The sequence below is a fragment of the Triticum aestivum genome, chromosome 5B (assembly GCF_018294505.1).
Source record: "Triticum aestivum cultivar Chinese Spring chromosome 5B, IWGSC CS RefSeq v2.1, whole genome shotgun sequence".
Lineage (NCBI taxonomy): Eukaryota > Viridiplantae > Streptophyta > Magnoliopsida > Poales > Poaceae > Triticum > Triticum aestivum.
In genome coordinates, this window is record NC_057807.1 from 703653786 (window position 1) to 703670802 (window position 17017).

Below are 17017 nucleotides of genomic sequence, written 5' to 3' on the forward strand. Positions count from 1 at the left end.
CATGCTTTCGAGAGGGAGATCACCAAGATTGAAGGGGAATCCAAATTTCCGTCCTAGTTTGTCATTCAGTTTTTTCCAACGGTTAACATACTGCCTCAGATGCAACGTGTTCAAATTTGACATTTTTCCGGGCTCACTTACCATATTTAGGGGATTATTTGCATTTTCTAGGTATTAATGCACATAATTCAAAATCGAACAATCGGTGCATGAAAAGGTGCACAAGAACAGTCTGGAAAACCATTCTTGTGCTATTTAGTACATTCTCATTCCTTTTACAAGGAATGGGTAGATATTTCAAGGAAATGTGTGGCAATAGTCAACCATAAATGCATCGTTTACTGGGTTAACAACTATACAAAAATGAAATACATGCTTGGAAAACATGACGCCTGGCGTGTGATGCCATGCTATGGCCTCACCGTGCCCTGGTAAAAATTTGAGAATGTTTTCCTTATGTCGTCATGCACACCTTTCATAAATCAAACCATCATCGAGGAAGCTTCATGGTTTTGAGGGCGAAATCACCAAGATTGAATGGGGATCCAAATTTCCTTTGTCCTTTGTCCATGAGTTTTTTCTACGATGAACATACACCCTGTAAATCACCACGTTCAAATTTGACACTTTTACGGGTTCATTTACCATATTTAGGGGATTATTTGCATTCTCTAGGCATTAATGCACATAATTCAAATTCAAACAATCGATGCATGAAAAGGTGCACAAGAACGGTCTAGAAAACCATCCTTGTACCATTTAGTAAATTCTCATGCCTTTTACAAGGAATGGACAGATATTTTGAGGAAATGTGTGGCAATAGTCAACCATAAACGCGTTGTTTACTGGGTTAACTATACAAAAAATGAAATAAATGCTTGAAAAACATGACATCTGGCATGGTGCCATGGTATGGCCTCACCATGCCCTAGTAAAAATTTAAGAATGTTTTCCTTATGTCATCATTCATGCCTTTCATAAATCGAACCATCACCGAGGAAGTTTCATGGTTTCGAGAGAGAAATCACCAAGATTGAAGGGGGATCCAAATTTCCTTTGTCCTTTGTCCATGAGTTTTTTTTTCTATGATGAACATACACCCTGCAAATCACCACGTTCAAATTTGACACTTTTCCGGCTTCATTTACCATATTAGGGGATTATGTGCATTTTCTAGGCATTAATGCACATAATTCAAGTTCAAACAATCGGCGCATGAAAGAGTGCACAAGAACGGTTTGGAAAATGATGCTCATGCCATTTAGTGAATTCTCATGACTTTTACAAGGAATGGACAGATATTTCGATGAAATGTGTGGCAATAGTCAACCACAAACATTTGTTTATTGGGTTTTCAATTATAGCAAAATGAAATAAGTGATTGAAAAACATGACGCCTGACATAGTGCCATGGTATGCCCTCACCATGCCCTGGTGAAAATTTGAGAAGGTTTGTCTTATGTCCTCATGCACGCCCTTCATAAATCGAACCATCGTCGGGAAAGTTCCATGCTTTCGAGAGGGAAATCACCAAGATTGAAGGGGAATCCAAATTTTCTTTGTTTTTTGCCCTGGTTTTTTTCTACGAAGAACATACACCCTACAAATCAATGTGTTAAAATTTGGCATTTTTCTGGGCTCATTTACCATATTTAAGGGATTATGTGCATTTTCTAGGCATTTGGCGTATATAAATCCAATCCAGCTATAGCTGCACAGATGTGATGTGAGGTACGTGGATTGCCGTTCGATCGCGGTGCATCCTACGGCGCACACGCATGATCCGCGTGGCTGGGGTTCCGGCCAATCATAGCGCAACACACAATAGCCTCAGCGAACATTGTTTCCGGAAGCGACCGAGATGAACCATGTGCGATAATTAACGAGCAAAATTGTAAGGGAAGCCAAATTTCCTTTGTCGCTTGTCATTGAGCTCTTAAGAACCACCGCACTGTACGGATCCCCTGCCCCTGCATCCCAGAGCTCTCTCCAAGCGTCATTCATGGCACCGCGGCGCACAGTAACTAGTAAGGAAGCGATGGCATCCCGCCGCGCCATGTTCCTCGCCGCCCGTGACTGCACACATGGTAAGGAAGCGATGGCATCTCGCCGCACTGAGTTCATCGCCGTCGGCGGCCACACTGTTACGTGGGCGGACTTTGAGGCTGCCATGGCCAAATGGGCGGTGGATCTAGAGGCGGCCAAAGCCGCACAGGAGGCTTTGAGCGTTGATTAGCATGTGTGATCGTGTGCGTTTTTTTGCATTAATCATTAGAAGATCACAAAACACACGGTTTCTATGCCATACCCGTGTACGTTTTTTGCGTTAATGATCCATAAGTCTGTTATGTGTGTGATGGTTCCTAATAAACCAGGCGTACCATTGACCGAAAAAAATCTACTACACGTGTACATTTTTTCGGAGATGGGAACTGCCAATTTTCTGTTTTCTCGCACACGAGTATTTTACGCGCTTCGTCTGCGTTGTGTGTTTCCCCCGCCCAAGTTTCACGTTTCACAGCGAAATTTTCATTAGACGCGCGATTTCATAATTTATTCATCCAACCACATCCCCACCCATCAAATTTCCTCAGTATCTCCCCAACCCCCCCCCCCCCGATCCTCCCCCTACCGGAAGCTCAAACCGCCGCCGCTGCAACCACGACTTCAGCCACATCTACGTTCCGCTCGGATCCAGTCAGGTAATCCACCGATCTCTATCATGGCCTTGGCCTGTTTGTTTAAATGGCGCCTGCGAAACATCCTCATGCCTCCAAATCCCCACCGTCCATACCTCCAAAGCATCACCGCGCAAGCCCAACCACATATCACGTGGAGGCCTAGGAGTTGATGGCAGTCCATGGCGCGATGGCCGCTGTGCGTGTTGACCCGGAGGAACACCTCGCCTCCGCCGCCGCTGACATGGTGCAGGCTTTGTTCCAGAAGAAGTGCCCCGGCGACTACACCCCCTGGACTTAACATGTTTGATCTGACCAGCTAAATCTTACCAATACCACTTGCAATGGCTATGTTTCGTACGGTTGATGTATTAAGCATGTTCGCGCCTTGTTTATTTCAGTACTGCACACTGTGTGATGTTCAAGTATTAACTGCTCAGTTCAATTTCACCAATACCAGCAACAAACTTTGCTACCATGCTACTCTCCGCAATGAAGATATACTAGAGATGGTGCCCATTTGCTATTTTTGGTGGATGCTAACCCTGTTGTAATTAACATGCCTATCCATGTACTTACGCACGGCCATAACGGCGATGTTATTGTTTGCCGTCGAGGTTAGCTGCATCCCATGTCTTATAGTATTTTACCTCATTTGTGCAATTGTAGTTTGGCTTCTAACATTTACTTGCTTCTTGTAGGTACACATTTCGGGGGCACTGGTCCACGCTTCGACCCGAAGGAAGAGCTTGCCTCCGCCGCCGCTGACTTTGGGCGGGCTCTGGCCAAGATGAAGTTCCCCAGCAACTACCTCTCAGGACTTACCAAGTATGAACTCACCAGTTTAACCTTACCAATACCAGTTGCAATTAATGGCTATGTTTTGTATGATCGATGTCTTAAGCATCTTGTAGTAAACATGCCTAACATGTTTTAGCTATTTCCCCTACCTTTTTATAGACAACCGGGCCATTGTCTGCTCTGGAAGCACGTGCCTTGTGATGTTTAACTTTGCCAATTGCATTTTTATTAGTACCGGTTTCAATGGCCATTAAGCATGTTGCAATTAACAGTTGTATCTATTTTTAAACAGTTGTATTTCAATGGCTACAAACTTACAAAACATGAATTAGGATATTGTTAAGCCTGTTGCAATTAACATTTGTATCCATTTTTTAATCTGTCCCTTAGCTACCGTGCTACTCTTTCGCAATGAAGATATCACTACAGATGTTGCCGTTTTATTACCATTTGCTTTCTTTGGTGGATGTTAACCCTGTTGTAGTTAACATTGGCTTTCCATGTACTTACACAGGGCAACAATGGGGGATGCTATTGTTTGCCATCGAGGTTAGCTGCATCCCATGTCTTATACACCATCTGTTCCTAATTTTAAGTATTTTTAGAGATTCCAATATAGACTACATAAGGAGCAAAATGAGTGAATCTAGATTCTAATCTAAACTATATCTATAATTCTATATACATCCGTATGTAGTTCATATTGAAATCTCTAAAAATACTTGTACTTAGGAATGTAGGTAATTGTATTTTACATCATTTGTCCAATCTCATTTAGCTTCTAACACTTACTGGTTACTTGTAGGTACGTAAATGAGCGGTACTGATCCACGCTTCGATCCCTTTTGCGTATGGGGCAATGAGATATTCATGAACAAGCGTCAAGTGAAGAAACTAAGAAATATTGTTAGGCGAAAGAAATGGGTGATGGGAATTAATCTCTTTATTTACACTTTTTCCAAGACATCACTGAACTTTAGGATGGTAAGTAATTTGTTGCCTTTTCCCCCTGGGCACAACAAGTTACTCTATTAGACCTCATGACATGATATTTTTCTCTTTTCAGTGGTTTCTGAAGCTATTTACTGATGATTACCTTGCAAACTACATGACCGGAGTGGAGGCAACTAAGGTTAAAGGTTAAAGTATATAATTCATGCTACCGTGATAATGCTCTAGAAGTCTTCCTGGAGGCGGTGAAGAATGAGCGGGCGATCGTCACAAGGGGTTGGACAAAAGTTGTTCGTGCCTATGGCATGCAGGAAGGCACATTATGGGCATTCCCCTTCTGCAACAATAGCGGCAGTCAAAATGATATACACTTGTCTCTTCACCTTTACCGCCTGTAAAAAATGTGGTTCATCATAGTTAATTGCTATCTAATCCTGTAATTACTGAACATATTGTACTGACAATTTTATTTATAGATTCATTGTTGAACCATTGTACTGAGAATTTGAATTGCATGTTTCATATTTCAAAAATTCCTATTCGGATAATGAATTACAGCCAGAAAAATTGTACAGGAGCGAATAAAATAATGTGCACACGGTTAGAAAGAAAACAACGTGTGCGAGGAAAAGAGAAAACAGACAGTTCTTTTACGTGAAATGTTTGTGATGCCCTTACGGACGCACACACGGTTTCGTCTCATATGCATGTGTGATTCATGGTAATACGGAGAACGTTTCAAACCAGTGTGCGTGTGTCATAGGAATACCAATCGCACACAGTTACGAAAATGTACACGTTGGCGTTAGTAGAGGCACCGCACACATTTTACATTCTTGAACCGTGTGCGATAACTTACCTATCACAAACATATCGGCAGATTAAATTTTGATGTCCACCTCTTTCACACGACTATAGCGGCCTAATCGTTTGGGATGTACATACAAATAGAAACGTTTTCCCTGGATTGATTGTATGGGATGTACATACGAATGGAAACATTTTCCCTGGATTCACTGTGTGGGATGTAGAATGGAAACGTACTCCTTGGATTGAGTATGTGTGATATACATACAAACGGAAATGTTTCTCCGGGATTCACCGTGTGAGATGTACATACGAATGGAAACAATTGGGTTTCCATGCCTCACTCGATCGCACATGAGCCAGCTTGTGTGCCAGGAGGGCTTATCCCCGACGGTTTTTGGGTCGTGTGGAAAGGACTCTCCTATCGCCCACACTCACTTGGCGATGGTTCCAAATACCGTCACAGAAAGGGGTTTAAAACCGTTTGTATAGCACCAGCGCGTACCAGTGATAAACTAGAGGAGGCGGGGTTGCCGGCACACGGCTTGGTGCATCTTGATGTCTCCCGAGTGCTAGCCCTGCTCGTCTATTTATATGTTGAGCCCTGGGGTCGTTTCTTTGAGAAAGAGCCTCCTCAAAGTCGGTTTGGCACACAAGGCAAGAGTCCTCCTCGTACTTCAGGACCAGGCGCCAGGGTCCGTGGCATCTAGCCCCAGATGCCAGGGTCCCTGGTGTCTGGCCCCTGGCCTCCGCAAAACTTCCTTTTGCACCTTCCTAAAGCCCTGTGGGCTTTACCCCTTGGCCCAAATAAAGTGTACTCATACACAAATTTCAGAAAACATCTGAAACCCCTTCCGGTGAATTCTGGAACCCTTCTGAATTCCAAACACTATTATCCCTATATTAATCTTTACTTACGGACTATTCCAGAGCTCCTTGTCATGTCCGTGATCTCATTCAGGACTCCGAACAACATTCGATCACCAACATACATAACTCATATAATACTATATCATCGACGAATGTTAAGCATGCGGACCCTACTGGTTCGAGAATGATGTAGACATGACCGAGACGCCTCTCCAGTCAATCACTAATAGCGGGACCTGGATGCCCATATTGGTTCCTACGTATTCTACGAAGATCTTTATCGGTGGAACCTTTATGACAACATACGTAGTTCCCTTTGTCCGTCGGTACGTTACTTGTTGCCCGAAATTCGATCGTTGGTATCTCCATACCTAGTTCAATCTCATCACTGGTAAGTCTCTTTATTCGTTCTGAAATACATAATCTTGCAACTAACTCCTCAGTCACTTTGCTTGCAAGCTTCTTGATGTTGTATTACCGAGAGGGCCCAGAGATACATCTCCGTCACATGGAGTGACAAATTCCAGTCTCGATCCATGCCAATCCAACAGACACCTTTGGAGACACCTGTAGAGCATCTTTATGATCACCCATCTATGTTGTGATGCTTGATAGCACACCAGGTATTCCTCCGGTATCCGGGAGTTGCATGATCTCATGGTCGAAGAAACATGTATTTGACATTAAGAAAGCGGTAACAATAAACTGAACGATCATATGCTATGCTAATGGATGGGTCTTGTCCATCACATCATTCTCCTGACGATGTGATCCCGTTATCAAATGACAACTCATGTCTATGGTTAGGAAACCTTAACCATCTGTCGATCAACGAGCTAGTCCCATAGAGGCTCACTAGGGACACGGGATTTGTTTATGTATCCACACATGTATTTAAGTTTCCGGTCAATACAATTCTAGCATGAATAATAAACCTTTATCATGAATAAGGAAATATAATAATAACAACTTTATTATTGCCTCTAGGGCATATTTCCATCCGTCTCCCACTTGCATTAGAGTCAATAATCTAGATCACATTGTAATGAATCTAACACCCATGGAGTCTTGGTGCTGATTATGTGTTGCCCGCAGAAGAGGTTTAGTCAACGGGTCTGCCACATTCAGATCCATATGTATTTTGCAAATTTCTATGTCTCCATCCTTGACCTTTTCACGAATGGAGTTGAAGCGTCTCCTGATGTGTTTGGTTCTCTTGTGAAACCTGGATTTGTTCGCTAAGGCAATTGCTCCAGTGTTGTCACAAAAGATTCTCATTGGACCGGATGCAATGGGTATTACACCCAGATCGGATGTGAACCCCTTCATCGAGACTCCTTCATGTGTTGCTTCCAAGCAGCTATTTACTCTACTTCACATGTAGATCCCGCCATGACGCTCTGCTTGGAACTACACCAATTAATAGCTCCAGCATTCAATACGTATCTGGTTTGTGACTTAGAGCCAACCGGATCTGTGTTGAAGCTAGCATCGACGCAACCCTTTAGGATGAGCTTTTCTTCACCTCCATAAACGAGAAACATATCCTTGGTCCTTTTCATGTACTTCAGGATATTCTTAACCGTTGTCCAGTGATCCATTCCTGGATTTCTTTCCTACCTCTGTGCCAAACTGATGACCCACAAGTATATGGGGTCAATTGTAGCCTTTTCGATAAGTAAGAGTGTCGAACCCAACGAGGAGCGAAAGAAAATGACAAGTGGTTTTCAGCAAGGTAATGTCTGCAAGTGCTAAAATTGTGAGTAGCACAGTAGTTTGATAACAAGATAATTTGTAACGTGCAAGTAACGATAGTAGTAACAAAACTGCAGCAAGGTAGCCCAATCCTTTTGAGGCAAATGATAGGCCAAAATGGCTTCTTATCTTTACCTAATAATAAAGCAAATTGGGTTTCTTTCGTCCGTCATGGCATTTTTTAGAAAAGTCCCTCTATTTTAGAGAATTCAACCTGCAGTCCTGTTTTAGGTTAAAACGAATCGTTTTTTTCATATTTTACACAAAAGTCCCTGTGTTTTGTTGAAATCAACCCGCAGTCCGGATTTAAGTCACATCCGAACCGTTATTTTACATTTTTCGAAACCCCCCCTGATGTTTTAGGTAATTCATCCGCGGATCATACTTAAGTCGAACAATGTTTTTTTAAATCATCCATATCTTTTAAACCGTAACTCCGGTTTGAACATGTTATATATGAAATTTGATTAGAAAAATATGTAGAATATGAATATGAGATTATTTTCACCTGTTAAGTATATTAAATATTATTTTGGAATATATTAAAGTCAAATAAATTATTTTCTATGTTATCGGTATCTTTTAAACCGTAACTTCGATTTTAACATATTATATATGAAATTTTGTTAGAAAAATATGTGGAATCTAAATATGATGTTAATTTTACCTGTTAAATATTTTTAAAATATCGTTTTGGGAGCAAATTTATAATTTATAGCGTAAGATCGGTTTTTCTTTCGTACCGGCGGCGCCCAGGATTGCAAATAAACACCCCACTATAACAATATAGGGAAAAGAAAACATCGATAACTACACATGCATACCTCTGTAAAATGTCGCAGGGGAAAAAACAGATTTCTCATCGCGAGAGTGAGAGAAAGCGAGAGGGAGAGAGAGAGAGAGAGAGAGAGAGAGAGAGAGAGAGAGAGAAGGGAGGGGAGGGAGGAGAGAGGGAGATAGAGACACCTTAGGATTAAACATATTCAAACACGTTTTTTTATTTTGTGTGAACACCGAGGGTGAGAAGGAGGATAAGCGGCAACACAAATATGATGCCTCGCAAAAGTTAAGGAGATGAACCTATTGTGGTCTTGGGTGATGGTTGTTGGGTTAAGAGTGTTTGTTATATTTTCTCCCCCGTTGCAATGCACGAGCTCTTTTGCTAGTGATAAGCAAAGTGTTCTTGAGGGTACACTGGAATTTCATCTAGTCACTTTCATCATGTTGGCTATTCGTGTTCGCTACTTTGATAATTTGATATGTGGGTGGACCGGTGCTTAGGTGCTGTTCTTACTTGCACAAACCTCCTACTTATGATTAGCCCTCTCGAAAGCATCCACAACTACGAGAAAAGTATTTAGAATAAATTCTAACCATAGCATTAAACTTTTGGATCCAATCGGTCCCTTACGGAATAGCGCATAAACTAGGGTTTAAGCTTCTGTCACTCTAGCAACCCATCATCTAATAACTAATCCACAATGCATTCCCTTAGGCCCAAATATGGTGAAGTGTCATGTAGTCGACATTCACATGACACCACTAAGAGAATGACAACATACATATTATCAAAATATCAAACACATATCAAGTTCACATGATTACTTGCAGCATGATTTCTCCCGTGACCTCAAGAACGAAAGTAACTACACACAAATGATAAACATGCTCAAGATCAAAGGGGTATTAAATAGCATAATGGATATGAACATATAATCTTCCACCAAATAAACCATATAGTAATCAACTATAAAATGTAATCAACACTACTAGTCACCCACAAGCACCAATCTATAGTTCCGGTACAAGATTGAACACAAGAGATGAACTAGGGTTTGAGAGGAGTTGATCATGTTGAAGATTTTGATGAATATAGCCCTCCCCAATATGGGAGAGTTGTTAGTGATGATGATGACGATGATTTCCCCCTCCAAGACGGAAGTTCCCCCGGCGAAATCGCTCCGCCGGAGGGCAAGAGTGCTCCTGCCCAGGTTCTGCCTCGAGACGGCAGCGCTTCGTCCCAAAAATCCTCTCCTTATTTTTGCTAGGTAAAAATGACTTATCCACAAAAAGGGGGCACCGGAGGTGGGCCTAGGAGGTTAGCACCCACCAGGGCGCACCTGGGCCTCTTGGCGCACCCAGGTGGGTTATGCCCACCTAGTGGCCCCCTCTGGTACTTATTTGCTCCAATATTTATTAAATATTCCATAAAAAATCCTTGTGGAGTTTCAGCTCATTTGGAGTTGTGCAGAATAGGTAGCTTGATGTAGCTTTTTTAGGTCCAGATTTCCAGCTGCCAGAATTCTCACCCTTTGCATATTATGAGAGAAAGGGCATTCGAATTAATCCAAAAAACATTATTATACAAACTTATGGCAAGGCCCACATCAGGTCTGGTACACAGCATGTCATACATTATAGAACTTATTGCTGAGGCATAGAGAATGACTTTCATTCTCTCTCTATCTTCTGCCATGTTCGGACTTTGAGTCTGACTCAATTTCACACCTTGTAACACAGGCAAGTACCCTTTCTTTGACTGATCCATTTTGAACTTCTTCAAAACATTATCAATGTATGTGCTTTATGGAAGTCCTATTAAGTATCTCGATCTATCCCTATAGATCTTGATGCCCAATATATAAGAAGCTTCACCAAGGTCTTTAACTGAAAAATTCTTATTCAAGTATCCGTTTATGCTATCTAGAAATTCTATATCATTTCCAATCAACAATATGTCACCCACATACAATATCAGAAATGCTACAGAGTTCCCACTCACTTTCTTGTAAATACAGGTTACACCGTAAGTCTGTATAACACCATATGCTATGGTCACCTCATCGAAGCGTATATTCCAACTCTGAGATGCTTGCACCAGTCCATAGATGGATGTTGTAGTTTGCACACTTTGTTAGCACCTTTAGGATCGGCAAAACCTTTTGGTTGCATCATATACAACTCTTCTTTAAGAAACCCATTAAGGAACGCAGTTTTGACGTCCATTTGCCAGATTTCATAATCATAAAATGCGGTAATTGCTAACAAGATTCGGACAGACTTAAGCATCGCTATGGGTGAGAAAGTCTCATCATAGTCAACCCCTTGAACTTGTCAAAAACCTTTCGTAACAAGTCGAGCTTTATAGATAGTGATATTACCATCAGCGTCCTTCTTCCTCTTGCAGATCCATTTATTCCCAATAGCTTGTCGATCATTGGGCAAGTCCACCAAAGTCCACACTTTGTTCTCATACATGGATCCTATCTCAGATTACATGGCCTCAAGCCATTTATTAGAATCTGGGCTCATCATAGCTTCTTCATAGTTTGAAGTTCATTGTTGTCTAACAACATGACTTCCAGGAAAGGATTACCATACCACTCTGCTGGGGTACATGTTCTGGTCGACCTTCGAGGTTCAGTAGTAACTTGATCCAAAGTTTCATGATCATCATCATTAGCTTCTTCTCTAGTTGGTGTAGGCATCACGGAAATGGTTTTCTCTGATGTGCTACTTTCCAATTCGAGAGATAGCATGCCAAGTTTCATGAATTTCAGACGAGTTTTGGATTTGCTAGAATTTAAGAACAAAGTATCTCAATGTTTTGCTGGCAATCAACAATTCCCAGGCGTTTGAAATTCATTCCCATTTCTTGAATGGGACCTAAGCATGCACCCAAGGACAAAGATTCGATTTTCAACCAACTTATATGCACTAGAGCATGTGCATGTAGTTCAAATTTGAATTATGCACATAAAATACCTAGAAAACCCAGTTAATGTATAAAAATGTCCAAACAAACCCCGAAAAATTCTGAAATTTAACGCAACACTCCTGTTGTTCTGTGTTGACACTAGAAAATTTTTGAAAGCAATAAGAGGCAGCGGATATCATTTCGTCCCCAAAGGTGGGACGTTTGTTGGAAATATGCCCTAGAGGCAATAATAAAATGGTTATTATTATATTTCCTTGTTCATGATAATTGTCTATTGTTCATGCTATAAATGTATTAACTAGAAACCGTAATACATGTGTGAATACATAGAGACCACAACATGTCCCTAGTGAGCCTCTAGTTGACTAGCTCGTTGATCAATAGATGGTTATGGTTTCCTGACCATGGACATTGGATGTCATTGATAACGGGATCACATCATTAGGAGAATGATGTGATGGACAAGACCCAATCCTAAGCATAGCACAAGATCGTGTAGTTCGTTTGCTAAGAGCTTTTCTAATGTCAAGTATCATTTCCTTAGACCATGAGATTGTGCAACTCCCGGATACCGTAGGAATGCTTTGGGTGTACCAAACGTCACAACGTAACTGGTTGGCTATAAAGGTGCACTATAGGTATCTCCGAAAGTGTCTGTTGGGTTGGCACGAATCGAGACTGGGATTTGTCACTCCGTCTGACGGAGAGGTATCTCTGGTCCACTCGGTATTGCATCATCATAATGAGCTCAATGTGACTAAGTAGTTACTCAAGGGATCATGCTTTACGGAACGAGTAAAGTGACTTGCCGGTAACGAGATTGAAGGAGGTATTGGGATACCGACGATCCAATCTTGGGCAAGTAACGTACCGATTGACAAAGGGAATTGCATATGGGATTGCTTGAATCCCCGACATCGTGGTTCATCCGATGAGATCATCGTGGAACATGTGGGAGCCAACATGGGTATCCAGATCCCGCTGTTGGTTATTGGCTGGAAGATGTCTCGGTCATGTCTGCATGATTCCCGAACACGTAAGGTCTACACACTTAAGGTTCGGTGACGCTAGATTTGTTATGGGAATTAGTATGTGGTTACCGAATGTTGTTCGGAGTCCCGGATGAGATCCCGGATGTCACGAGGAGTTCCGAAATGTTCCGGAGGTGAAGATTTATATATGGGAAGTCAAGTTTCAGTCACCAGAATGGTTTCGGGGGTTATCGGTATTGTATCGGGACCACCGAAAGGTGTCCGGAGGTCCACCGGGTGGGGCCACCTGCCCCAGGGGGCTTAATGGGCTGAATATGGGAGGGAACCAACCCCTAGTGGGCTGGTGCGCCCCTCCCCAAGGGCCCAAGGCGCCCAGGGTTGGAAACCCTAGGGGAGGGGGGCGCCTCCACGTTGCTTGGGGGGCAAGTCTCCCCCTCCTGGCCGCCGCCCCCCTCTCCCCTTCACCCTATTAATAGAGGGGGGGTGGGAGGGATGCAGCACCCTTGCTTTTGGTGCAGACCCTCCCTCCTCCAACACCTCCTCCTCCTCCGTAGTGCTTGCCGAAGCCCTGCCGGAGAACCATGAGCTCCATCACCACCACGCCATCGTGCTGTCGGAGTTCTCCCTTAACTTCTCCTCTCCCCTTGCTGTATCAAGAAGGAGGAGACGTCGCCGGGCTGTACGTGTGTTGAACGCGGAGGCGCCGTCCGTTTGGCGCTTAGACCAGAATCGACGGCGATCTGAATCGCTGCGAGTACGACTCCACCAACCGCGTTCTTGTAACGCTTCCGCATTGTGATCTTCAAGGGTATGAAGATACACTCATCCTCTCCCTCTCTTGTTGCTAGAATCTCCATAGACTGATCTTGGTGATGCGTAGAAAATTTTGAATTATTGCTACGTTCCCCAGTAGTGGCATCATGAGCTAGGTCTATTGCGTAGATTCTATGCACGAGTAGAACACAAGTAGTTGTGGGCGTTGGTTTGTTCAATATGCTTAACGTTACTAGTCTTATCTTGATTTGGCGGTATTGTGGGATGAAGCGGCCCGGACCGACCTTACACGTATGCTTACGTGAGACAGGTTCCACCGACTGACATGCACTAGTTGCATAAGGTGGCTAGCGGGTGTCTGTCTCTCCCACTTTAGTCAGATCGGATTCGATGAAAAGGGTCCTTATGAAGGGTAAATAGCAATTGGCATATCACGTTGTGGTTTTGGCGTAGGTAAGAAACGTTCTTGCTAGAAACCTATAGCAGCCACGTAAAAACTTGCAACAACAATTAGAGGACGTCTAACTTGTTCTTGCCGCATATGCCATGTGATGTGATATGGCCAAAAGGATGTGATGAATGATATATATGTGATGTATGAGATTGATCATGTTCTTGTAATAGTAATCACGACTTGCATGTCGATGAGTATGACAACCGGCAGGAGCCATAGGAGTTGTCTTAATTTATTGTATGACCTGCGTGTCATTGAATAACGCAATGTAATTACTTTACTTTATTGCTAAACCGTTAGCCACAGTAGTAGAAGTAATAGTTGGTGAGACAACTTCATGAAGACACGATGATGGAGATCATGATGATGGAGATCATGGTGTCATGCCGGTGACGATGATGATCATGGCGCCCCGAAGATGGAGATCAAAAGGAGCAAAATGATATTGGCCATATCATGTCACTATTTGATTGCATGTGATGTTTATCATGTTTTTACATCTTATTTTCTTAGAACGACGGTAGCATAAATAAGATGATCCCTCGCTAAAATTTCAAGAAAGTGTTCCCCCTAACTATGCACCGTTGCGAAGGTTCGTTGTTTCGAAGCACCACGTGATGATCGGTGTGATAGATTCTAACGTTCGAATACAACGGGTGTAAGCCAGATTTACACAAGCGAAATACTTAGGTTGACTTGACGATCCTAGCATGTACAGACATGGCCTCGGAACACAAGAGACCGAAATGTCGAACATGAGTCGTATAGCAGATACGATCAACATGAAGATGTTCACCGATGATGACTAGTCTGTCTCACGTGATGATCGGACACGGCCTAGTTGACTCGGATCATGTATCACTTAGATGACCAGAGGGATGTCTATCTAAGTGGGAGTTCATTAGATGAACTTAATTATCATGAACATAGTCAAAAAGGACTTTGCAAATCATGTTGTATCTTACGCTTTAGTTCTACTGTTTAAGATATGTTCCTAGAGAAATTTTAGTTGAAAGTTGATAGTAGAAATTATGCGGACTGGGTCCGTAAACTGAGGATTATCCTCATTGCTACGCAGAAGGCTTATGTCCTTAATGCACCGCTCGGTGTGCTGAAGCTCGAACGTCGTCTGTGGATGTTGCGAATGTTTGACATACACGTTTTGATGACTACGTGATAGTTCAGTAATGTTAAACGGTTTAGAATTGAGGTGTTCCAAGGGCTGATTTTGAAACGTCGCGGAACAAATGAGATGTTCCAAGGGCTGAAATTGGGATTTCAGGCTAGTGCCCGCGTCAAGAGGTATGAGACCTTTAACGAGTTTCTTGGCCTACAAACTAAGGGAGAAAAGCTCAATCGTTGAGCATGTGCTCAGATTGTCTGAGTACTACAATCACTTGAATCGAGTGGGAGTTACATTCTAGATGAGATAGTGATGGTTCTTGAAAGTCACTGCCACCAAGCTACCAGAGCTTCGTGATGAACTATAACATATCAGGGATAGAAATGATGATCCTTGAGCTATTCGCGATGTTTGACACCGCGAAAGTAGAAATCAAGTAGGAGCATCAATTGTTGATGGTTAGTAAAACCACTAGTTCAAGAAGGGCAAGGGCAAGAAGGGATACTTCATGAAACGACAAACCAGTTGCTGCTCTTGTGAAGAAACCCAAGGTTGAACCCAAACCCGAGACTAAGTGCTTCTGAAATGAGGGGAACGGTCAATGAAGCAGAACTACCCTAGATACTTGGTAGATGAGAAGGCTGGAAAGGTCGACAGAAGTATATTGGATATACATTATATTAATGTGTACTTTACTAGTACTCCTAGTAGCACCAGGGTATTAGATACTGGTTCGGTTGCTAAGTGTTAGTAACTCAAAATAAAAGCTACAGAATAAACGGAGACTAGCTAAAGGTGAGATGACGATATTTGTTGGAAGTGTTTCCAAGGTTGATGTGATCAAGCATCGCATGCTCCCTCTACCATCGAGATTGGTGTTAAACCTAAATAATTGTTATTTGGTGTTTGCGTTAAGCATAGACATGATTGGATTATGTTTATCGCAATACGATTATTCATTTAAGGAGAATAATGGTTACTCTGTTTATTTGAATAATACCTTCAATGGTCTTGCACCTAAAATGAATGGTTTATTGAATCTCGATCGTAGTGATACACATGTTCATGCCAAATGATATAAGATAGTAATGATATTACCACATACTTGTGGCACTGCTGTTTGAGTCATATTGGTATAGAACGCATGAAGAAGCTCCATGTTGATGGATCTTTGGACTCACTTGTTTTTGAAAAGATTGAGACATGTGAACCATGTCTATTGGTACATATGCATGAAGAAACTCCATACAAATGGATCGTTTGGACTCACTTTATTTTGAATCACTTGAGACATGCACGTCATACCACATGGGAAAGATGACTGAAATGCCTCGTTTCAGTAAGATGGAACAAGAAAGCGACTTGTTGGAAGTAATACATTTTGATGTGTGCAGTCCAATGAGTGCTGAGGCACGTAGTGGATATCGTTATGTTCTTACTTCACAGATGATTTGAGTAGATGCTAAGTATATTTACTTGATGAATCGCAAGTCCGAATTATTGAAAGGTTCAAGTAATTTCAGGGTGAAGTTGAAGATTGTCGTGACAAGAGGATAAAATGTCTATGATATGATCATAGAGATGAATATCTGAGTTACGAGTTTGGCACACAATTAAGAAATTGTGGAAATTGTTTCACAACTAATACCGCCTGGAACACCATAGTGTGATGGTGTGTCCGAACATCATAACTGCACCCTATTGGATATGGTGCATACCATGATGTCTCTTATCGAATTACCACTATTGTTTATGGGTTAGGCATTAGAGACAACCGCATTCACTTTAAATAGGGTAACACGCAATTCCGTTAAGACGACACCGTATGAACTATGGTTTAGAGAAACCTAAGTTGTCGTTTCTTAAAAGTTTGGGGCTGCGACGCTTATGTGAAAAGTTTTAGCCTGATAAGCTCAAACCCAAAGCGGATAAATGCATATTCATAGGACACCCAAAATAGTTGGGTATACCTCCTGTCTCAGTTCCGGAAGCTAAAGGGATTGTTTCTAGAATCGGGTCCTTTCTCCAGGAAAAGTTTCTCTCAAAAGAATTGAGTGGGAGAATGGTGGAGACTTGATGAGGTTATCGAACCGT